Source organism: Capra hircus, chromosome 21 (assembly GCF_001704415.2).
Source record: "Capra hircus breed San Clemente chromosome 21, ASM170441v1, whole genome shotgun sequence".
In the NCBI taxonomy this organism is placed as follows: Eukaryota; Metazoa; Chordata; class Mammalia; order Artiodactyla; family Bovidae; genus Capra; species Capra hircus.
In genome coordinates this window covers 35,502,079-35,526,202 of record NC_030828.1, presented here as the reverse complement: position 1 = coordinate 35,526,202, position 24,124 = coordinate 35,502,079, and the positions used below count along the sequence as shown (strand labels likewise).

The following is a 24,124-nucleotide window of genomic DNA, read 5'->3' as shown; positions in this document are numbered from 1 at the left end:
CAAGTGAGGGATATGAGGTAGAAAGAAGTTAAGACATTCACCCAAGATCACAAAGTTGGTAAGTGTCAAAGCAAGAATTGTCCTTCAGACCTTTTTCTGGAAGTGAGAGATGTGTGCAATGGGAAGAGGCATCACCTAGGAACTGAATGAAGCCCAGGACATCTGAGATGGTCCACCAGCAGGAAGAGTAGATGAAAAGTTAGCTATCAGGGTTATCCTTGCTTGGATAAACACTATCAGCCTGTCTTGACAGTACTTAGGTTTTAGTTATTCTTAATGGAGAAAATACCTGCTCTGTAAACATCTGTTTCCTTACTTCCATCATTTTCATTTTCTCTCAGTTTGCTTGAAGAAACTTAACCAAATCCATTGCTTTAGCTTTCTTAGTTTTCTTTACAGATGATCTTTTACAACGAACTTTATCAACAGTCACTGCCTACTCACTCAGATATGTAAAAAAAATATAGGTACATTTATGTGTCTATTCAGTATAAACTAGAGGAGAGGCTTTGCCTCTAGACAATAAAAGAAAAGATATACCATATAAGAAACTCTATGTGACTCCAGAGAGTCACATATTTATTCACAAATATTGGAGAATAACCCATTTATGTGCATCTGTTCCCCTCATTAGAGGGACCTAGTCCACACATAAATGCCCATATTCTTTCCAAATATTTAACACCCATTCTGCAACTAAAATCGTTTGCTTTTCCATATATTTTGATGTTTCCGTTTCATAAGGAGACTAGTAGGATTCAAATAAAATTGCCATTTGCTCAGTATCTATGTTACGCTCAAGCTAAGTCCATCCTGTTTTTCTCCTTTCCCATCTCACAAGTCTTTCGAGACAATTCATGTCTAGTGACTTCTACTGTGACTTTATTGACATATCTGTACTTTCCATCTGCCTTCAAAAGAAGAAGTTGGAGCTTAGAGAAGTCGAAGGACTAGCCCACAGTCATGCAGTTTCAGCCTGAGACTTCTAACACCAAATCCAGAGAAATATGAGAACAGAACAAAAAAAAGAAAACTACGTAGTTTTGCTCAAACAGTATAGTATAGTTAGAACAGGCTGGTAACATTTATCCAGGCAAGCTGCTTTGGTCTATCCAGTAAACCCTGAATCTTTTTTTTTTTTCCCCCCAGTAACCCTGTATCTTGAAATAATAAAACACCTATGAGTTGGTCAGAGCCTGCTGTCTCTCAGCAGTTGGAGATTTTCTTTTTCTTCCAAACAGTAATGAATTAAGAGTTAGAATATGTATGAATGGTATAGAGAAAGGATGAGGTACATTGATGCCGTTCCCTTCTATGTAATTTACCGTAGTTTTCTTTTCCATGAGCCCTGAGGTTGCTTCAATATTCTTCTCAACACAGAACTCCAAGTACCACTACCAATTGATCACAGTTAGCAATTCAAGATGAAAGCAGTTTTCTTCTCTGGTTTAAAGTAAGTCTTCATCATTGTAAAGGACTCAAGAACTATTTTCTCTTTTAGAATTACATATTGAAAGGTCACATTTCTGAGCTGTGTATGTTTAAGATTAGATGGATGCTTATTATCGTAAAAGAAATAGTCCGACACTGCTTAACAGGCTAACTCTGTACCTAATCACACAGACAGGGTAAATCGTCCATTGCCAGACAGCATCTGTGCCCTCTTCTCAGAACCTTAATGCAGCCACTTGCCACTTGTTTTTCTCCTGTGCCCTTCAGTAAGTCGAGGAAGGTTAGCGTCAGAGCTCCATACCACCGGGATCCAAAGAGAATGAGTCATACACGCCTGAGCACTGTGAGCTCCAGCCCAGACATCCTCTCTTGCTCACTCATCCGCCCTTGCCTGCATACTCAAAAAAAGAAAAGGACAGAGTTGAAATCTTGGATGAGCTTCCCAGAAGAAATCCCTCAGCTCTACTAACAGGACTCTTAAATCAACTGGCAAATTCCCTCAGGCTTTTCAGAAAAGTTAGGCAAGGTCTGCAGATAAACCTCTAATAAAAATTAAGGTGATTATTCATTGCAGTACAATAGGAGAACCACCATTCCCTGGTAGGCAGCAGGGAATGGTACAACCCAGCAGCTGTGCGCTAACATCGAAGCTCTCCCATGGGTGCTTTCAAGCCTCAGTCAGGACAGTGATGAGGGAACTATATTGCAAATATGGAGCTTCTGATGGCTCAGGTGAGTCGGTCAAAATCAGAAGAAAAAAATCACACTTCAAAGGGTTGTCTGCATTAAGAAAAGCACAACAAAAGAAGAGAAGAGAGAGGGCAGCCCCACACCTCCAACTGTCATGGAGGCTCTTCTTATCATTCTGCTCCAGTCCCTGCGATTATGAGGAGGGAGGGGAAGCATCCACTAATCAGGGCAGTGTGGTGTGCTATTCACAAGCTCATAACTGGCAGTAAAACAGAAAGACCCGTGTCTGCTCTGCTGAGTAATTTCCACACTGAGGCCCTGAGCAGAGATGTTGTGTCATTTGTAACATCTGCCTTGGCATCCAGGAGCCAAGTAAGCTAGTTAGAGAGTTCCACTGCTTCCTTCTCCCTCCTCTTATGACAAGTCTAAAGGACTCAGGGTTATTTATAAAGAAAACTAGTCTGAGCTCTTCAGAGAGTTGTCAGTTTGATGCAGGTGAGACAGAAGAGAGGATTGGAAGCTAGGAAGACACCCTGGCCTCTTATTTACCTAGAAAAGAGGAAAGAGTGGCATCAGGTGTATATGGAGAAATCCTTAAGTTTCAAAGCAGAAATAGGAAGAGTAGAGGGGCATCGTCAAAACTGCACAGGTGGGAAGACAGTCTTTATGCCTTATTAGTTTTCAGGCTCTTCACAATGTCTCAGACAACAAGAGTGAGCAATTTTTATATATGAGACAAAGCTCCAGGAGTAATGGGGCTTCCCAGGTGGCTCAGTGGTAAAGAATCCGCCTACCAGTGCAGGAGATGCAGGAGACAAGGGTTTGATCTCTGCATTGGGAAGATCCGGTAGAGAAGGAAATGGTAATCCACTCTAGTATTCTTGCCTGGAGAACCCGATGGATAATGGAAATCGGCAGGCTGCCATCCATGTGGTCGCAAAGAACTGGACACGACTGAGCACGCGTGCTCACATGCTCAGTAGCAATGATGGGGCTCGATACTAACTGCTAATTTCAAAAGTAGTTGGTTTTTAATTGTAATCTTAACCGTTCCTAATTATCCTAAAACACAGGTCCTAGACCAGCGCTTCTCACTCTTAATGTACATACAAATGACCTGAAGATCTTGTTAGTCCAAGGATTCTGGTTCTGAATATAACTTCCAGGTGATACCTATGCGAGTGGCTTGCAACCCCCAACCCTTCTCAGTACACAGTACTGCAAAACACATTTTTGGGCCACAGCAGCATTTATTAAAAAGCCTTCGCTTTTTCTTTCTTTCATTACCTTGACTTAAAAAAAAAAAAAAAAAGAGGGTCCAAAGTGCAGTCATAGCATATAACCCACATCTTATGGAGAGCAAGTCTCACTTCTCACATGGATGGGAGAAGCAAAGCGGTAAAGGAGGACTCCACCCAGGCATGAACAGGTGTGGATGGTCACTTTCTTATGAGCTTGAGGGTCCAGTAAAGCTTTAGTGGGTGTTTGCCCAAGTTATACACCTGTACAACTGACTGCATATTTAGAGAGCCCAAAGGAACTGGAAAATAGAAATATGAAACCTCTTAACCATTTGGCACTTAGGAATTATTTCCACATAATACAAGGAAAGTCAAAGCCATTAGCCATTCTATCCAAAAGTTAAAGTCCCAAGGACCTTTCATTATAGTTTCTCTTGGCCTTGAACTATTGATTCACTGAACTAGTGACTCTCAACTGATAGTTTCTTTGATGCAAACTCTAATGTAGATACAATGGATCACACGAAACTTGAAGAAGACCTAGCAAATGGCATCAAGAAGCCTTTGGAAAGCGGGAGAATAGAGGATCAAATGCACTTTTTAAAAATTTGATATATTTCTATTATTGTCCTTCAAAATCTCCACAAAGCAGTTCTTGCCTCAGCAGTTCCTAAAAGGCTAGCTACACACAGCAGCCAAGGCTATATTGAAGACTTGCTGGACCAGTATTGCCAAACGGTAATCATTTTAATGACATTTATGCCAAATGATCTCACACTGAAATGGTTTTAAACTTTTCCATTGTTCTTTCTGTGTGTTAATTGTGGAGGGGTTCTGCCCCATAGCTTCTCTGAGGATTTTTCTCAGTATTCCTGTTGGCATTTTATAGATGGGAAGACTGGGCAGAGAGAGGTTAAGTGATGGCCTAAAGCAGGAGTTGGAGTCAGTGGCAGTGCTTGGGCCCTCTGTCCTCATCCTTAACCACTGAGGCATCCTGGCTCTGTCACCCTGACTTCCTGCACACACCAAGCCTGCCAACCACTGTAACAGCCAGTGACAGCCGAGTCATGATGAGCCGCTATGTTGGGAAAAGAAACTATAAGCCAGATTCTCATCCTATATAACTCTAGGGGAACTTCAAATTGCCAGATGTCAATCTGGAACCTTTCCTGAGTGGGAAGCTCTCAACACACAGATGGAAAACATGGTTCCCTATGGAGGAGTGGGTTTTAAGGACACATTCAAGGCAGACTTCAGCCCAGAACACAGGACTGGCACCTGGCTCTCCATGACTCAAAGTGTCCCTCTGCTGTATGTCATTTAATCTTTCCAGCCACTAGATCTTATCTCTAGAGGGGATTTGTTCTCTCATTTGCCTGTGAGTCAGAGTACTGTGTAGGGAAGATAATAGGCTTTGTTACAGTCAGACTTGGACTTGTATCTTGTCCCCACCTCTCATTAACTGTGTGTCATTGGACCAGCTGTTGAACCTTGCTGGGCCCCACTGTTCTTCTGTTTCAAAATTTAAAGCTTCCAGAAGCAATGTTCACTATGATACCATGAGGGTTAAATGTGACGGCGTAACTAAAATGTTGGTGTTGTATAACAGACTCCCAGTGCATGCCCCGTTTCTCTCATTCTTTGTTGATATTCATGAAGGAGATGTCTTGGAAATATTTGGTAAAGGGAAATAATGTTAATACATTAGTCCCATTTAATAAGCATTCACTGTGGGTCAAAAATGTATCAACAAGTTATCTCATAAAGAAGCAAGGTAATTGAGATAAATTAACTGGAAAAATGGAATGCTAAAAAGGGGCTAGTTAATTGTCCTCAAATAAATGAACTGCTTTCATTCAATAAATTATGGTTTCTTATTAGTTTTCACCTCTGCTGAAAGACGCAATGAAATGTGTGTAGAATCAAGTAGTGCATAAAGAAAAACCTAATAATCATAATGGTTAAAATCTAGAATATTTTTTCTTGGAGAGAATGCCCAGAGGTTTATGGAAAGACAGGTATAGTCCCATTTTAGGGCACCAGAATCAATGAGAACCTGCAGTTACACTAACATTCCTAAAATAATATATGACAAATATGGGGAATTATTTGATTAACTAGAAAACTATTAATAAGAAGAAAGGATTCGCAGAGCCAGCCTAATATTGAGAGGAAAGGATGAGTTATTATTTTGTAACTTTCCTTTTCACCTTACCTCCCAAGAAAAGGTATTTTTAACTGCCCTCTTTGCCTTAGATAAGTTTAGTTTAGTCCTCAGTCTCCTCATATGTAAGTGGGATTGTTGAATTACCTTATTTTAGGATAATTTTTAAGCAGTTGGTTTCTTTCTGATTTAAGATGTCTCTAGAATTACAAAATAAAGGGACATTTTCATACTTTTTTATTAGAATCAGACATACTTTGCAAGATGAAGTATGTCTGAAATACAAATTTTCATCTATCTAAAAATGACGAAACTACTTTTCAGTTTGGAGGCAGGATGATGGATTCGAGGTCACAGTGCACATTGTGTCTATGCTTGCCTTGCAAATGTTCAATAAAATTTTTTGAATAAAATATTGCACAACCAGATAATCTCAGACAGTAGCTCTACCATCTTTGCAGGCACTCATTCAGCAAACCTACTCTGTGGCAGGCAGTATATCCGTTATTTGCAGTGGTATTTGGATATGATATGAGCAGCAAATTTAATTCTTTAAGAGTACCCTCTACTCAATTAAAAAATTTCCCAGTACTCTCAAGGGCAAATGAAATCAGGTGACTTTGTATACTAGAGTAGAAGCTGCTAAGGACAGTTTTCTGACCTTGATGCAAGTTTGTCTCTTCAGTAACTGAGGCTCTCAGGGAGGAGAGTTGAGATGAACTGGAGGATCTGTAAAATTCTGAGGATAAAGGAATTTTCTCTTAGTCTTTAGTAAATGATGTGATGGGCACTAACGCAGTGGTAACTTGGAGAGAAAATGAGATTTCTGGTAAATGTGGACCTTATTAATGAATGACTAAATTGTTTCAGCCTACACTGGAAAAGGTGAAATGGATAAGGATGAACAGGAAAGATGTGTGCAAGTAGGTTTTCATGGGGATTTGACATGCAGACTGATTTTCAAAGGCTTTGACTCAGAGGACTCAGAAAGTAAAGCCAGGGAAAAAGTAGGTGTATAGAGTGAGTCTCTTTTGGTAGGTGACTGAGTCATACCATAAGTTTCTTTCCTTCAAATAGTGTTGTCATAGCGTCTGCTTAAGTTATTTGATCCAAGCTTTAAAAAGAAATATAGCAAGGCTCCCTTTCAGAAAAAAGACCCTAAGGAGTTTAACAGAAATTATGGTTTCTTTTCATCAACAGTTCTATGAGTCTTACTGCCACCAGCACTAATTACTGTGGCTCACAAATCCTGATCTCCTTCAGTTTAAGCCCTCAAGAATACTCAGAGCCAAGCAGTGAAAATCCAACACTGACATGGGCTTTTTGCTCTCATTTTAAAATACATTATGTAAGAGGGAGAATCCTTATCTGAAACTACAGGTTTGAACACACCGTACGTCTTAAATTAGACCTCTCTTTGAAGCTTACTTACAGAAAGGTAGATGGGAACACAGATAGAGCTGAAAGTCAGATTCTGGGCCCATCCTGCAGTGCCTTTTATGTGAGAGGGTTAGAAAAAGATGAGCAAAACCTGAAAGACTATAGACACTAAATAGCTGTGTTTATTTGAGGAAGGGACGTCCATTGTTGAGAACATTTCCTTGAGATTTATTCTTTGGAATTATGTCCTTATGAGAACTGAGGTTAACTCTTCCTGGGAGGAAAATATTTCCTATCATGAGAGAAATTAAATTAACTCTTTTAGTCACAATGCTGTGCAAGGTAGAATTGTAGCAGATGCTAAATGAAAGAACTATCCTTCATCTGAACTTGGCAATGTTTAGCTTTTTCTTTCTTCTAGGACAGCCTGTCCCTCTCTCCATATAATTCTTATGCTTACCCCATTCTATACTCACCATCTCTTTACTGGTCTTCCCTCCCTTTTACTCACTATTTGTTACAACTTTATTATACAGGGCATGATTTAGAAAATATGTCCAACATATATGTGTTCAGTACATACTTTGTTCAGTCATATCTGACTCTTTGCAACCCCATGGACTGTAGCCTGCCAGGCTCCTCTGTCCATGTAATTTTCCAGGCAAGAGTACTGGAATGGGAGGCCATTCCTTTCTACAGTGGATCTTCCCAACCCAGGGGATCGAACCTGGGTCTCCTACATTGCAGGCAGATTCTTTACCATCTGAGCCACCAGGGAAGCCTTTTCATTTTTAAAATTTATTTTAATTCTTAAGTTGACTCAGTATTATAGAGTTTATAATGTAGAGAGACCAAAATCATCCATAACCTTACCATTCAAGCCAGCAAACATTATTTTGGGAAAGGAATGCTTTTTGGAGGAAACACAAATCTAAAATTAAATGTCATTTTACATTTTTAGGTAGAAAGCACAAAATCATACTCAGTATTCTTAAAAACATATTTGCTATATTTAAATTTCCTTAAAAGCCATCACACTTCATCAAGAAGTCTTAAGTGGGTGAAGATGATCTTGTTTAGCAGATGAGGAGAAAGAGCTTCAGACAACTATTTCAGTGACAAAGAATGGATTAGATTTAAAATGATCCTCCCAGTCCAGGCTCAAATAGTGGTGACATACTTTCCCTTCCTGGGCTGGGAATGGGTCTGGAATTGTTTCTTATATCAGAAGGTTGTACTGAAAATTGGCTTGAAAATATTTCCTAAATTGTAGGTGTGATGAAAAGTCTTTGAGGACTGTGTCTTTTTTTTTTAAACCAGACCCCAATTTTCAAAGGTGAATATGAGAATAAAGTATATCCAGGCAGCTCCTAGACTATTAAGAGTGGAGATTCGTATCCATGTCATTTTCTCTGTATTGGCAGATTAGGTCACAGGTCTCTGCTTTACAGAGGCATTACCAGAGCCCTTCATGGGCAGTATAGGCAAATGTAATTTGACTTTTCATTTTTCTTGGTTTCAGAGTCGATATAAAAATGGTGGATATTATAATGCCAGTAGTAACCTAGGTGTTTCATCACTTGATTTTTTGGTGTGGCTCTTGTACTTTTTTTTTAATATAAATTTATTTATTTTAATTGGAGGTTAATTACTTTACAATATTGTATTGGTTTTGCCATACATCAACATGTATCCACCACAGATATACAAATGTTCCTCATCCTGAACACCCCTCCCTCTCTTGTACTTTTAAGTGAAGCTAGGTATAATCACCCAAATGAGTTTTTCATGTAATTTACCTATATCGTTGTGGTTTCTGTAAACAAAAAAAGATTAAATAGATTTGACATCTACTCCCTGGTGTTTGGTGAAGACACAGAGTTTGGCTTGAGATTCAAAATAACCCTTCCTCTTAGATCAGGCAATTGACTTTTGTTTTGCCTGTTTGTGGTGGAGTAGATTCAGTGATATCAAACCCGTGCAACATGATTAACCCAAAAGGATCAGAGGAGGAAAAGTTTGTTTGTTTGTTTTCTGCTTTGAATATTTGATAACATTTTTTCTTCCATATTATTCATACAAATTTGTTCAAAGTGAAAAAAATTATTTAGGTAACCCATTTTGGATAGGTTGAAAGGAAAGTAGGTTGAAACCCATTTGGGTAGGTGATTAACTGGCCCGAGAAATTTTTCAGAGCTAGGGTTACTTTTCACCAGATCTCTTTTCAGAATAGCTTTATGTATTAATCATGCCAATATCCACACTCTGAGAAAACCACTCTACCGTTGGACAAGAGAGACCAGGCATTGAAACCAGTTCCTCAAACCACTGGAATCAGTCAGTTCAGTTCAGTTCAGTCGCTCAGTCCTGTCCAACTCTTTGCCACCCCATGGACTGCAGTACACCAGACTTCCCTGTCCATTACCAACTCCCGGAGACTGCTCAAACTCATGTCCATCAAGTCAGTGATGCCATCTAGCCATCTCATCCTCTGTCATCCCCTTCTCCTCCTACCTTCAATCTTTCCCAGCATCAGAGTCTTTTCCAATGAGTCAATAAGACTTCTGATAAGTTGGATGTGATTGATAAGTAAAAGGAGAGTTTTAGGATGAAACTCAGATTTCTGACTTGGAAACAGGATATAAAAAGTAGATTTGATCATGAATTTCATTTTAGGTAGATCAAACTTGGGATGTCTATGAGAAGTCTATTAGGATATATTATAAATGGGTCTAGAACTAAAAAGATGAGGTCTAGTTCTGAAATAGATAATTGTGAGTCATTAGCATATAACCTCGGAGAAGGTGATGGCACCCCACTCCAGTACTCTTGCCTGGAAAATCCCATGGACAGAGGAGCCTGGGAGGCTGCAGTCCATGGGGTCGTGAAGAGTCGGGCACGACTGAGCAACTTCACTTTCACTTTTCACTTTCATGCATTGCTGAGCAACTTCACTTTCACTTTTCACTTTCATGCATTGGAGAAGGAAATGGCAACCCACTGCAGTGTTCTTGCCTGGGGAATCCCAGAGACAGCGGAGCCTGGTGGGCTGCCATCTATGGGGTCACACAGAGTCGGACATGGCTGAAGCGACTCAGCAGCAGCAGCAGCAGATAACCGAAATTGAAGGGTGTTTAGCAGATTAAATGCGATGGGGCCAGAAGAGACACTTTAATTGTAGGGGGGAGGGTAGGTACAGAGCTTAAGATACCACCCAACTGTGAAGGTGATTAATGGCAGATCAGAGGTGGTTGCTGGTGTGGTTATCTTGTCTCCATTTATTCCTTCTCACAACGGAGGCACCGGCAACAGCCCTCTTCTTTGAATGGGGCAAAAATATAAGACAAAGACTGCAGAAATGCAACCCCCTTCCCTCAAAAATCACTTAAGCTTGCCAATAAATAGAGGTTCTGGTTATCATGGCATCCCAAGGAAATATCCCCCTGAGTCAGGTGTCCCTAGTCTGGGGGCTGAACAGTGAAGATTATGGGTAGATTGAGAAGGCAGGGAAGTGCTCATCCCTTCTATATGAATGGAGCATCTCATACTGACCATGTATAGGGCTCAGACTAAAATAGGCAGTCTCTGTCCCAAACCTCATCTCAAAGGCTGCTTCTTTATTATTCTAACACTCTTCTTTTAAATATAACCTGGTTTTCAGTCTACAGAGGTGTCTATTTAAAACAACAACAACAACAACAACACATATACCTGGGAGATGCCACAGTTTGAGAACATATTATGAATTACCTGGATGTTACAGTGGAAAAAGTGCTAAACTTAAAATCAGAACATTTCACTTTAGTTTTCTGTCCTACTACAGTCATTTTCCTTTCCTAGGCCTCTATGTCTAAGCTTATAATAAGTGATAGAGTTACATGAGATAATCTCTAAGATTTCTTCTCTAAACATTTCTGGATGAAAGTTAGTTGATAGCCAGCCACATGTAAATGTTTATTCATATGCTAACTCGATTCTTCAGTTATTTGTTTAATGATCACGCTAAGCACACATTAGGTGCTCCAAGGATACAGAGATAAATAAGGAGCTTGGAGACTAGTGGAACTGAGATATATATTTTTCCCTAGGTGAAAATGTATTTTCTCACGAACCATTTCTTCAGGTTGTAGGTCCTTTTTTTATGAGTCAGACTTGGCATGTGGGGTTGGAGGTTGCTGGAGAGTAGAAAAAACATTTATTGTCCAAAGTGATGTCCTGAGAAACTAATCTTGAAACTGTAGATGCTGAGGGTCACAACATAACCACACTTCGGGGGACTTTTAACAAAGAGTAGTGCCAATAGATTGCAGTTAAATAGACATCCTGGTAACAGAATGATCTAAAATGAAATAGCAAGACTCTACCTCTTAAGGTAAGAGTCAGAAGATACTCAGAGGTATAAGAGAAGAATAGCCATGTGGTTTTAGGGTCTTTCAGTGGGTATGGAGCTATGTCTAGATAAACGTGTCTAATGTGTATGGATCTGTCTAGTTGATATGGTTTCACATGGTATCTGGAGCTGGTGTTTACCTGCTAGAGCATTCCTATTCTTTCTCAGACTCTTTCTTCTCCACTGTTCCATCAAATGGGATATAAATAAGAGCAACTTTACTTACTTTAGGAAAAATGCAATATAGGGGAAAGGAGCAAGTGCTGCTAAGAGAGTTGAAGATCAGCTTTTTAAACCAGAATTATCTGACTGAGTGGTTAAACTTGCTTTTTTACGGCATTATTTCTTTTTTCTTTTATGTCCATTTCTTGCTGTTCAAAATCCCTACTTTCTTTTTTTGGTAAGAGGAGTATTTTTTTTTTTTTTCTTCCAGGGAACTGTGCCTTCATCATTCCACATGACCCTGATGGCTGTGCCCTCCTCAGCCAGTGAGAGAACTAGTGACTCCTGGTAAGTTAGACTAGATTTCCTTGGCATTTAGAAGTATCAGAGTTTCAAAACACATGCTTTGAAAACAACTGATGCAGAGTCATTCATGTTGCAAACCCCAGTGAGAATGCCCTTCTCTTGACTATGTTGAAGCAACTTTGGATCCTACTTTCCCAGAGCCCATTCAGTCCTTCTCTTCAGTTCTCTTATCTGTACAGTATTCTGTGAGTAAATCCCTCATCTGCTTATGCTAGACAGTCTAGGCTTCTCCTGCTCACATTGTAATAGATTGGATATTTCTGTCCTCTCAAAATTCATATGTTAAAATGCTAACCTCCAATGGGATGGTATTAGGAGGTGGGACCTTTGGGAGGTGATTTGATCATGGGGATTGGAACCCTCACCAATGGGATTATCACTTATAAAAGAGACTCTGGACAGTTCTCTAGCCTCTTTCCACCCTGGGAGGATGCAATGAGAAGTATGCCCATCAGAAGAAGGCTTTCATCAGAGCCCATTCATACTGGCACTCTAATATCAGACTTGCAGCCTCTAGCACTGGGAAAAATAAAATTCTGTTAGTATTAAGCCACCAGTCTATGGCACTTTGTTGAGGCAGCCCACACTGACAGAGAACACATATTAAGTAGATAAAGCCTTCTCCATGTATAGCTCGATGTAGTGAGCCCTTCCTATTCAGAGGAAGGTTAGGAAATATATTTGAAGTATTCTCCAATTTCTCCAGGCCAGAGTACTGGAGTGGGTAGCCTTTCCCTTCTCCAGGGCATCTTCCCAACCCAGGGATCGAACCCAGGTCTCCTGCATTGCAGGCGGATTCTTTACCATTTGAGCCACAACAGAAGCCCTCCTATTCAGAGGAAGCTTAGGAAATATATTGGAATTAGATTTGAGGGGACAGAGTAAATGATCTTGCTCAAATATGTATAAGGAAGAACAATGAAATTCAGATTCTTGAAGGTCTCCTTTGTTTGAAGGGCTTCCTGGTGGCTCAGCTGGTTAAGAATCCGGACTGCAGTCCATGGGATCGCAAAGAGTCGGATACGACTGAGCAACTTTTACTTTGTTTGAAACCTTGTTTATAACATTTCTGTTCTAAAGAGATTGGTCCTGAAAACCGAAACCCCTCTTAACAATAGAGGGGTTTCTTTGGAGGTGTTGACAGGGCTCTGCTCATGCCCAAGAGCTAGTGCAAACAGCTCTAACCCCCTTTTACTGCTGGGTAAAGTGAAAGGTCCAGAAGTTTCCTCAGCTTCTGCTTTGGTTCATGAGACAAGGGATTCCATTATCTTCTCCTCTCTCTTCAGACTTGTCTACAAGTCATTTATTATATTACAGCATTTCCAGAAATTTAGCAAATTCTTGAAAAGAAAGATTTAATCTTTTCAAGAGAAGCTGGAGAAGATTTATGGACGCCTATTCTTAACATGTCACAATGTGGCTTGGCTGCTAAATTTACTGGGACCGCCTACACAGCTGAAGATTTCTGTGACTGCTGGAAATAATGACTTTAGGAGGTAACCAAACAGCATTAGAGAAAAATATTTGAGAGAAAACAGATTTTTTAGGTTACAGAAGGATTTCTCATTTTATAAAAGAACATTGCATTTTTAGGAGGCTCATTAAGTTGTTTTCCCTTATGTTTGACCCCAAATTAGAGTTTAGATTTCTTAATTTTCTCTTCTAAAATCATCTGCAAGATATTGGGAAACTTGAGTTTTCAAGTCTTCAAAATGCCTTACACAAAATGAAAACATTAGTTCTTAAGTATTATTATGGAATAAATTGAATTTTGTTAGGTTGCCTTTTGTAATCCTTATTTTTTTTCTGTGCTTAATCATTACAGGTAATTTAAAAATAAATACTTCTGCAAGTGAACCAATAGAAATATTTCACTGTCATTGAACAGAAAGCTAAAAGCCTAATTACTGGATGTATTGAACGTTCTTCTGTGGTAGTAATTTCTTCACTCTTTCAATATCTTTATTTTCTTTATTTAACATCCACAATTTTTCCCTTTATATGCTGGCCTTTTTTTTTTTTTTTCTTCTCCATTTTGTGGAAGAAAGTGGTACTCTGTTATACAAATATGCTCCCTATTTCCTTTGAAACTGTGTTCAGTCAGTCCCCGCAGAAAGAATAGGTAATGAAATTCTATCTCTCAAGTGTATGTAGACATATCAATCACTTTAAGTGGAAACAATCGTTCCTCTGCCATTTAGAGCCAACATCTTTGAGCACAGAAGCAGTACTATTGCTTTCTGTTACTATTTTTAGTTTTTCCATAGCATGCTTTCGTTTACATTCCATCCACATGCTGCCGAGGTCAAGAAAAGCAGATTTCCTGATAACATTTGATTTGAGCAGAGCGAGTGATAAAAGGTGCCTTCTGTAATCTGGGTTTAGAGCCGACTGAAGATGTGGACCCCAGAGGAGGTAGTCCAGCAGCCCCATGCTCTTGCCACCCCGCAACCATTCCCAGACCTCTGCCCAGGCTTGGTCAGCAAGCACAAAGACTTGCAGCTCTTTATTTTGCCTTTGAACCCAGTCCTACGTACTCTAACTTCCGCTCCACAATCCAGCATTTTTTTTTCCTTCCTCCTACGTGAGCAAAATTTGTGCTGCCACCTTTTTCCTTAAGAATCATCATGCATGTTAAGCCTTGGTCATAGTCTCCGTATTTTAGGAAGCTGACACCAGAAGACACAGAAGATAAGGCATTCGACCGATTTTATTCCAACTGTTCCGATCCTTCGTGCCTGCTCTCCCCACCATAGACTTTAAAACCCATGCCTGTTTGAAATGCTGCTGGCTAAAAGCATGCTACTGATGAACGGGAGTCATATCATGTTAGCCCAAGGCCCTCTAGTTACTGTGAGGCGCTGCTGTCTCTACCCAAGGCACTGTTGCTGTGAAGCAAAGAGCCTCTCGCTCCCGATCCCCAGATACAGAGCAGTATCGATGCAGAAATATTAAAGAGAAAATTAATAATTTATATCAAAAATTCATTTGCAGCTGCACTTCAGTGAATTAATTACTTTTTGTCTTTCTCTTTTTATTCATTCCTCTCTCTTGCTAATGATCGACTTAGAACTAGGAAGAGGAGGAAGTAAGTAGGGTGGGAAGAAGTGGGAGGTGGGAGTCTGGTGCTGCGAGAGCAGAAAATACAAAGGAGACCTTGCTTTAATGTGGGCGCCCTAAGGGACCTGACAAGTGAGAAGAGATAGGTTAAACTTAATCCCATCTTCTCTTCCCCAAAAGCAATAGGAAACCATTTCACCATGTTATAGATTCTACTTAGTATTTTAGAAGAGGGGAAAATTAAAATCCAGCCAGCCAAAGTCCCAAGTTATTAAAAAGATTAATCTGTTGTTTATCACTACATCTTCTATGCAATTCACTTCCCTGTATGCTCATTAAAATAGTATAGCCACGCAGACAAAGCGATTGTATAATAATGCTCAAGTGTTAATGGAGCTTGTGTACTGACTTCCAGAAGGGTTGGGGTAGGGGCAGCAATTTTTACATAACACTGGCTTATCACAACCTGCCAGATGACACTAAGGTAACCTTATGGCAAGGTTCAAATTCAGAGCCATTTTAGTAATTTTCTAAACTAGAAGGGAAGAATCATTCAGGGAAATTTTACTTGCCAAATCCCAGACAGAGGCAAAGCAAATAGATCCTTCCCATGTGTAAAGCATTCATGGAACAGGAAGACAGTTCCTATCATGCTATTCCAAGCTACCATTTTAAAGCAAGCAAAAAGATGTACTTCTTAATATACCTTATCCTAAGTAGCCATTTAATGGGAGAAATAACCTTTGTACTAACGAGATTTTGAAAATGAATGTAAAGGCAGACACTGAGTTTTCTCCAATAATCTTATTGTTCTGGCACAAGATGGGTAGCCATTTGAGTACCAAATGATCCCCTCGGGGATAAACAGTTTCCATGGGTGTGAATGGATGTTCCGGTATGTGTATCAGCAGAATAGGGGATAAAGTTACGGGAGAAGTTGCAGAGAATTCAGTGCTTCATTGTATCCCAGAGATCAGAGACTAGGAAAGGAAGAGAAGGAAGGACGTTTAGAGAGGGAGAAGGGCTTCAGGAGCCAATGTCAATGGCATCAGAGGCAAATGCTCTTCTCTTCAGGTCAGTGCAAACTATCACCCGGGGAGCCTATTGAGTCCTCTCTAAAAAGCTGTCCAGGTTGCGTCATAATGTTGTGCCCCAGGCTAGTATAGTAGTTCACCACTGCTTTCACATGACCTAACGTTATCAGGAGCCCATCAGCTAATTCCAAGTCTGTGGACTGGAGGTTGGAATGGGACATCACCATCTGAAAAGTGGGTCTTTGCTTGAATTTCTAAAGCATGCCTAACAGATAACCAAAATTATCTAACAGTCTTGGTAGAAAAGATTTCTCCTCCCGAGGTTGAAAACTCTTCAGATCACATGAATACATAATTACACCGATGTTCATTTATGTCACTGTTTAAAGAGACCTGTCTGAAAAAGACCTGTTCAATATCATTAAGGCACTTCTAACCTCCATGCACTAAATATTGTGGTAAAATTCCACTGACAATGAATGTGCACTTATATTTCCATCTTCCCTAGAATTCTTTATTTGAAAATTTATCAAAAAAACAACTCATCATATCAGACAATAAGAAACTGAGAATCTGTACCTAAGATACACCTTTACTGTTCCAAACAAATGTAGAATAGCATTTGAAATATAATAAAAATAAAGTCTGTTTGTCTGTTTCATATTTTGTATGTTAAAAGTAGCATTAAATAGAATAATCACAAACTTTCTCCAGCATCTCCTGGCAAGTGATTGCACCAGCAGGTGGAAAATTTGGTAGATATCTTTCCTTCCTAATTCCTTCAGCAGGAACATTTAGAACAGTATAATGATTGGCTTTAAGGAATCTTGTGCTTATGAAAAACTAACCTGATTCTGCTTTATGCATTCACATTTCATCTCCAGCCAGACTCTTCCCATACCCTGGAAGCTCCTGGAGACTTTTGACTACCTAGTACTGCCCTCATGTGGGCCAAGGGTGTCACTATTACAAGGAACTACCTGCTTTCCTTTTTTGACAATTGCAGAGGGAAGTCAAATCATGATTTTTAATAGTTTTTGCATATACATTGATCTAAAATTTCAGTTGAAACAGAAATGCTTTCTAGTTGCTGAATTAGTCAGAAAAAAATACTTGGTATGCCTGGAAATAAAGAACAGGGGAGAAGGATAGGAAAATCTAGGCCAGTGTTCTCTCTCACCTGGGATTCTTGTTTTCTCCACCCAGAAGGTCAAATCTCAGCTGAGTCAGTATGCAGATCACATACACAGCAACCCCAGCTCCAGACTAGCGAACGTGCTAATTGGCTCACCCGCTCGAAGAACCAGGGTACCAGGCGTCTGACGCACCACCTCTGAGGGAAGCAGGGCTTAATGCGGGACAAAATGTTCTTGCCATTCTACGCTGTTGCCTATCCTTGCTTCTAGCAAGCAGTCTGGCCATATGCAGTGGTGACTGGAACACTTTCATAATTATTTCCCTCTTTGTAGACTAATCTGTACACTTGAGATGTTAGAATGCAGTCTAACTCAGACGAAATGAAAATTAAAGCCAGTACCCCTTCAAGCCTTCTTTCCTCATACATTTCTCCTGTAGTGTTCCAAACAGTGCTCTAAATGGTGTAATGCATTCAAAAGGTAGGTCACACACTTAGCATCAGTGGTGTTAACACTCTTTAGATCTGTTCTTAGCACTGGGAATATGGTTAAAATTAGAGTCCCCTTCCAGACTGCACAGTACAAGAAACAACCCTATTGGTTGCTGCATATAATTCCCTCCACTATTTGTCTCATGATTCCAACTCACAAACTGTTCAGTTGTTTTCTGAGACTGTATCTGGAAGAGACGGAGTGCTTTTGAGAAGGAGCATAGGATTTCATGAGAGAATGCTTGCTCAGTTCTCAGAAACCATAATATCCTCAAGCTCTCTGAATTGGAAGCTGTCTTCCTGAGTCACGTGGCATCCATGGAGCTGATGCAATAGGAATAGGGACATAGCACAGCCATCAGTTGTTGATTAACTCTGATAACTTACCCTGCCTAATGACGTGGAAGTCTTTCATGCTTCCACTGCCTAATGGAGCTCATTAGATGTACACTTATTAAATATTCAGATAATTGTGGTAGTCATAATAGTGGTAATGATAGCCACATGATGACATGATGAAGAAGAAAGCATCCTTGAACTGGAAAGTTTTCATTTTGCCAGAGAAAGTCAAAAGAGCTTAGAGGACTTCCGTGAGCCATGTGCAGAACCCACAAAGATTATTTAGTTGTTTCTTTGCTTTATAATTTTTTTAAAAAACTGAGAGTAATCATCTTAAAGATTTCCTGGGATCACCAGGCTACGCAAAAATGCTGCCAGTTCCCAGACAACATAGATAACTTTCTCTTGATTTGGGTTTGTATTTTGACCTGAAACTAGCAATATAAAACTCTGTCTCAGCATTGTAATTTACGTTCTGCTTCAGTTCTTTATTTATGATAGTTAGATTTTAGGTCAAATACCCTTGTGGAGCCAAAAGACTTCCAATAAAGAGGGACTTCAACCTCAACTGAATAAGACTTTTTTTTTCATAAACAAGTCTGTTGCTGAAATTTTTTTTCTTACTAATGTTTTTCAACTCTTATGTTTGTCAGAGTCTCTAAGTTTGGGGCAGGATGAGATGTGAAAATGTCAGAAAATTCAAGAAAACTTCTATTTTGTAAGACTCAAAAGGATTTGATGAGAATATGAATTGTCAGTTTTGCTCATCACTCAGTTCTAAAAATCTATACTCAAAACCTTTCATGTCTGTCTTATCCCTCACTAGCATCAAACATAATAAAATCAAAATAAACTTCTGACAAAAATGAGGTTTCAAAATTTTACCATGGGTTTCTTTTCTGTTTGATTCTTTTTGATCAGCACCAGATACACTAGAAACAAACAAGTTCCTCCTGAATCCCATTTTGTCTCAGCAATACTCCTAGCAGGGAAAAAAATAAAAAGCAAAGACAAATATGGAAATGATGCTAAGATATTTCTGCTGTCATCTCTTTTAACAAGTTCATAAAAGCAATACCCGTGTTGGCTCTATGAATTTTCCAAATTGAAAATAAGACAGATAATACAATAAGGCTCAGCTTTTGAATTTGCGGTGATCTTTCTCTTGCATTTAGAAATTTTATATCCCTGACACTTCAGTAGCACTATTTTCTCTTTTCTCTTAAGTCTAATGTAAGTCTAATGGGCTCACTTAAGCTTGTAATGAACAGCTTAGGAGTTTTTACTCTTGGGTTTCAATCCTGGTAGGTGACAATAGCTTGTTTGCATTTGCCTTATAAATTGGCTGCTGCATGGTAGTGAAAAGCAATCTTTTGCTGTCTATACAATTATTATGACACTTCTTCAACACGATGTGCTCACTGACACTAGTTTACCTTTCGCAGCCCAAGGCTCGCAACCTGGTGGTATTTGAATTATTTGCTCCAAAGAAACTGTTGGTCTTATGACAGCTTTGCAATGTGGAATGAGCTGAAAGCAGGCTCAACTGACCCAGTTATAACAACATCCCTGAATCTGGAGATTCTTCTGGCTTCTGATGGTTGCTTTTCTTGTATTTGGAAAAGTTCACAACATGGCTAGAAGAAAAGAGAAACATCTTTGACTAAGTCTGCACTAGAGGAACTTGTCAGAGATCTTTTACTATTTTCTTCTTTTGTCCTGAGCAAGAGAGTCAGGGATAACAAACCATCAGGAACGTATTTGTGACAGTTGACTATTAACAGTTGACTATTCCAGCTAATGTTGATGGAAGAACAACAATGGTACTTCTAAAATTTCTATTTTGTAGTGGATTGTAGGTGGCAGTCTGATCAAAAGAGATAGCAGAGGAATTGTGTGATCCTACTGTTTTAGTAGTAAGACTGTATGTCTATGAGGGGATAACACCAGTTGGCCTAAAGGAGATTACAGACAGCTGCAAAAGTCTCCCACTCTTACCCTTTGCCACTTTTAAAAGCCACTGCTACTTTGGTGACCATTTTGAAAGTTTCCTCTTTGATCGTTTTTGTATTTCATGATGTGTAATAATTAGTGGAAAATAATATAGGTTCTAGAAGGACTATTCATTTGAAAGAGAAATAGCCTACACAAGTGTGGATCAAAGTAACCTACCTGATGAAAACAAACCAAAGTATTTATTTGTACTAGTGGCTGTTGCTCCAGTTCCTTCCATGAGATCTAAATTAGTTCTATTAAGTCTAATTCCCAAAGAAGCTTTCATTTTCTGGGTCCATCTGCCAAAATGGATTGCCATTTGTGATGGACCCAGAAAGTAGTAAGCATATTGAGCAAATTTGCTACAGACATGTCATCTGCCGCTGATATAGGAGTAGACATTGCATAAGATTTCTTTGAAAGGAAGAACAAACTAAAAACTAGCTATTGAATTTCTAGCTACATGAATTTCTTATTAGTGTTGAGGTGCCATGGGGGTGAACATGAACATTCTTCCTTACCAAGCCACCCAACAGATAGAAGAGGGAAAAACAATTCCAGCATTCAGAAAAAGAAGTCAACACCTGACTCATGTGCTTTCCCTGTGTTTTCTCCAGAGCTCTGTGGTGAATATTCTGTGCTGGTAATTGTTCCTAATCAACTGAATGAAAGAGAAAGCAAAAGTAAGAACAATTCCTTGCTGTATATTTACCATAAGCTCAGTTCTCCTCCAAGATAGAGGACACCAAGATGAATCTTAGAAATGATCTTTTTATACATTTCTTCCCACCTATTACCCAGTTTTCCCAATTGCTCTTTTTTGAAAGTGCTTTTAAAAATACTTTCCCTGCAAATGTATGCAGCATAATAATCTGATAATAATAGTATAATCAGCATAATCTTTAATAGTCACTCTCGTTCAACCTTTACCAAGTTCTAACCATGCTAGAAAATAGATATTGAATGAGTAGAACAGTCCATCTCAGTCACGTCACTTAGAACCACCACCATGAGTGTGTGATAACACTTTGAAAGCTGGTGCTTTGATCAAGGTCAGAGTTGGGTTTAAAGGCGTGACACAGGAACAAACAATGCAACTTTAGTGATGGGGAGAGAGGAGATGGAGTGGCTAAACTTCATTAGTGGGGGATCACTAGGAGAAGACCCTCAGACCCCTGCCCCGAGATCTGTAAAGGACATGGAGTTCAGAAGCACTTCCGCGAGGACGTGTTTATTACAGTCGTACTTAGCCCACTACTTAAACTACTCCAGATGTGTTCTTAAGCTGCCCCTCTTTGTCACTAACTTGAGTCATACTTTATTCCTTACAGTCTAAGAATCCTAATGAGAGGCACTCAAAATATTTTCACATCTTTGAATCATCAGACTTTTAACCAACCCTCTTCTTTCAAAGAATGATTGGAGGAGATGGAAAAACAAGAAGAAAGTTAAGGAAGGTTCTACTATTCTTCTGGGATCAGTTCAGTTCAGTTCAGTCGCTCAGTTGTGTCCGACTCTGCAACCCCATGAATTGCAGCACGCCAGGCCTCCCTGTCCATCACCAACTCCCGGAGTTCACTCAGACTCATGTCCATCGAGTCAATGATGCCATCCAGCCACTGTTGTCCCCTTCTCCTCCTGCCTCCAATCCCTCCCAGCATCAGAGTCTTTTCCAATGAGTCAACTCTTCGCGTGAGGTGGCCAAAGTACTGGAGCTTCAGCTTCAGCATCAGTCCTTCCAAAGAAATCCCAGGACTGATCTCCTTCAAAATGGACTGGTTGGATCTCCTTGCAGTCCAAGGGACTCTCAAGAGTCTTTGTAGATATGCCCAAATCCATAAATGTAGGCTTGCATCTGCTTATCAATTGCATGTCCTAATGAGCATCAATTTTCTATGTGTCTGAGGTAAATTGTATAAACTAAGAAGTTTTGAAAAAAACAGGAACCATAATGAACCTAGGATTAAAACTGAAAGTGATTGGTGCTTCTGATTCTTTAATGTCTGTAAGAATATTTGAGGTGAGTTCTCATAATGTAAGTTCTGATTTCTTAAGCGTAAGATGGGCCTAAGACTTTGCATTCTTACAGTCTTCCACATGATGCCATTCTGACTGATCATTTGTCAGTCACCTTTTGAGTAGCAAGGATATAAAAATGAGGTGCAGCTACACAACCAGTCTCATTTATTCTTTGTAGGCTGGTGAATAAAAATGACCATTAAAACCAGATCAAGTCACCATTTCTGATCTGTGTGGCTTTGAGCAACTCATTTAACCCATTTAGCTTCTTCATTTGAAAAATGATGATGATATTTCTCTTGCTCATCTCCATAAAAATACAAAATGGTAGATGATGCTGGTGCTGCAAGAGGGCTCGAGGCCCTGGGAGCCCTGGAATAGGAGGCCACAATAGCTTCTGCGGAGGCTTCTGTAGTGGCATCTGTGACCTAGGTTTCAGCTCGAGAGCTTATGGAGGCAAGGACAAGGAGTGGCTCCCTGTCACCAAGCTGGGCTGCCTGGTTAAGGACATGAAATCGCCTCTTTGGAGATTTGTCTCTTCTCTTTGCTCATCAAGAAATCACTGACTCTTTCCTGGGGGCATCCCTCAAGGACAGAGTTTTGAAGATTGTTGTTCAGTAGCTCATTTGTGTCCAACTCTTTATGACCCCATGTACTGCAGGGCTCCAGACTTCCCTGTCTTTCACCGTCTCCTGGAGTTTGCTCAGACTCATGTCCATTGAGTCGGTGATGCCATCCAATCATCTCATCCTCTGTTGTCCCCTTCTCCTCCTGCCCTCAATCTTTCCCAGCGTTTGAAGATTATGATGTGCAGAGGCAGACCTGTGCTGGCTAGCGAACCAGGTTGAAGGATTTTGTCCCCACTGAGAATTATGACAGACATATTGCTTTGGGTGTCAGTTGCTCTAAGGAGGTAGCCAGGGCCATCTGTGGGACCATCGTCCTGGCCAGCTCTCCATTGACCCTGTTGGATGAGGCTCCTCTGGTAACAAGATCAGCAAACCCCACACCATCCCCTGCAAGGTGACTGCCCACTGTGGCTGTGTGCTGGTGCCTCTCATCCCTGCCCCAGGGGTGCTGGCATCATCTCAGCCCTTGTGCCCAAGAAGCTACTGCTGATGGCCAGAATTGACAACTGCTACCCTTCTGCTGAGGGCTGCACCACCACCTTGGGCAACTTCACCAAAGCCACTTTGATGCCATTTCCAAGATCTACCTGCAGTTCACCCCTGATCTCATTATAAAGTGTTCACCAGGTCTCCATATCAGGAGTTCACTGACCACCTTATAAAGACCCACACCAGACTTTCCATGCAAATAGCCCAGGCTCAAGCTGGTAGCCACCACCTAGTTTTATGAGAAAAATAAAGTGAATGAAACCAGAAAAAAATTTATCTTTCAGGATGATTCTGAAAATTAAGTGATGTAACATATAAATTTGATAATAGCTTTTAAGCAAATAACATTTTTCTAATGAAAAAGCATTTTGAACAATATGCAATTTCCAATAGTAAGTGTCAGAGGGGAAGAAATGCATGATTTCTGACCTAAAGAGTTTGTAAACCAATAAGAATAAAAATCAAAATGTCTATAAATTGCTAAAATAGAATATACATTGAATAATAAATGTCATAAGAGAGGCAAAAACAAAATGCTGTGGAGTTGATAGAAGGAAAGGTTTACTGAGGGATGGAAGAATGAGAAAGATGGAGAAATAAAGGAAGGCTTCAACAAGGAGTTTGCATTTGAACTAAACCTGAAAAGGTAAGTAAAAGTTCAGCAGGCAGAGAAGATGAAGAGTGTCATTTAAAGCAGAAGTAACAGCTGTAGACACCATGATATTGTGAAAAACAGTGGCCTTTTAATGACATTTCCAGAATTCCAGTGTGTCTAGAACTAGGTCAAATTGGGAGAAGAGGAGGAAGATGAAGCCAGCGGCACCCAGAAGGGAAAGATCTCATATGCTGTGCTGAGTTCCTGGGATGGACAGCACCTCCCTCCTATTACACATCTCATCACACATTATCATAATTATGTATTAGCTCAAACATGACTCTGTACCTCGACTGCAAATGTCTGACCCATAACAAGAACTCAGCGAATTGTTGTTGGCAGAATCAATGTCTAAATGTCTAAGGGAGAGAGTTTCTTGCAGTAGGATTGAAGGCCTTAATAATATTGCATAGCTAGATCCCACAGTTGCCT

General features: G+C 39.9%; 1 pseudogene; it reads left to right on the top strand.

Moving 5' to 3' along the window:
- Positions 2,164 to 23,278, top strand: LOC102171552 (annotated as a pseudogene).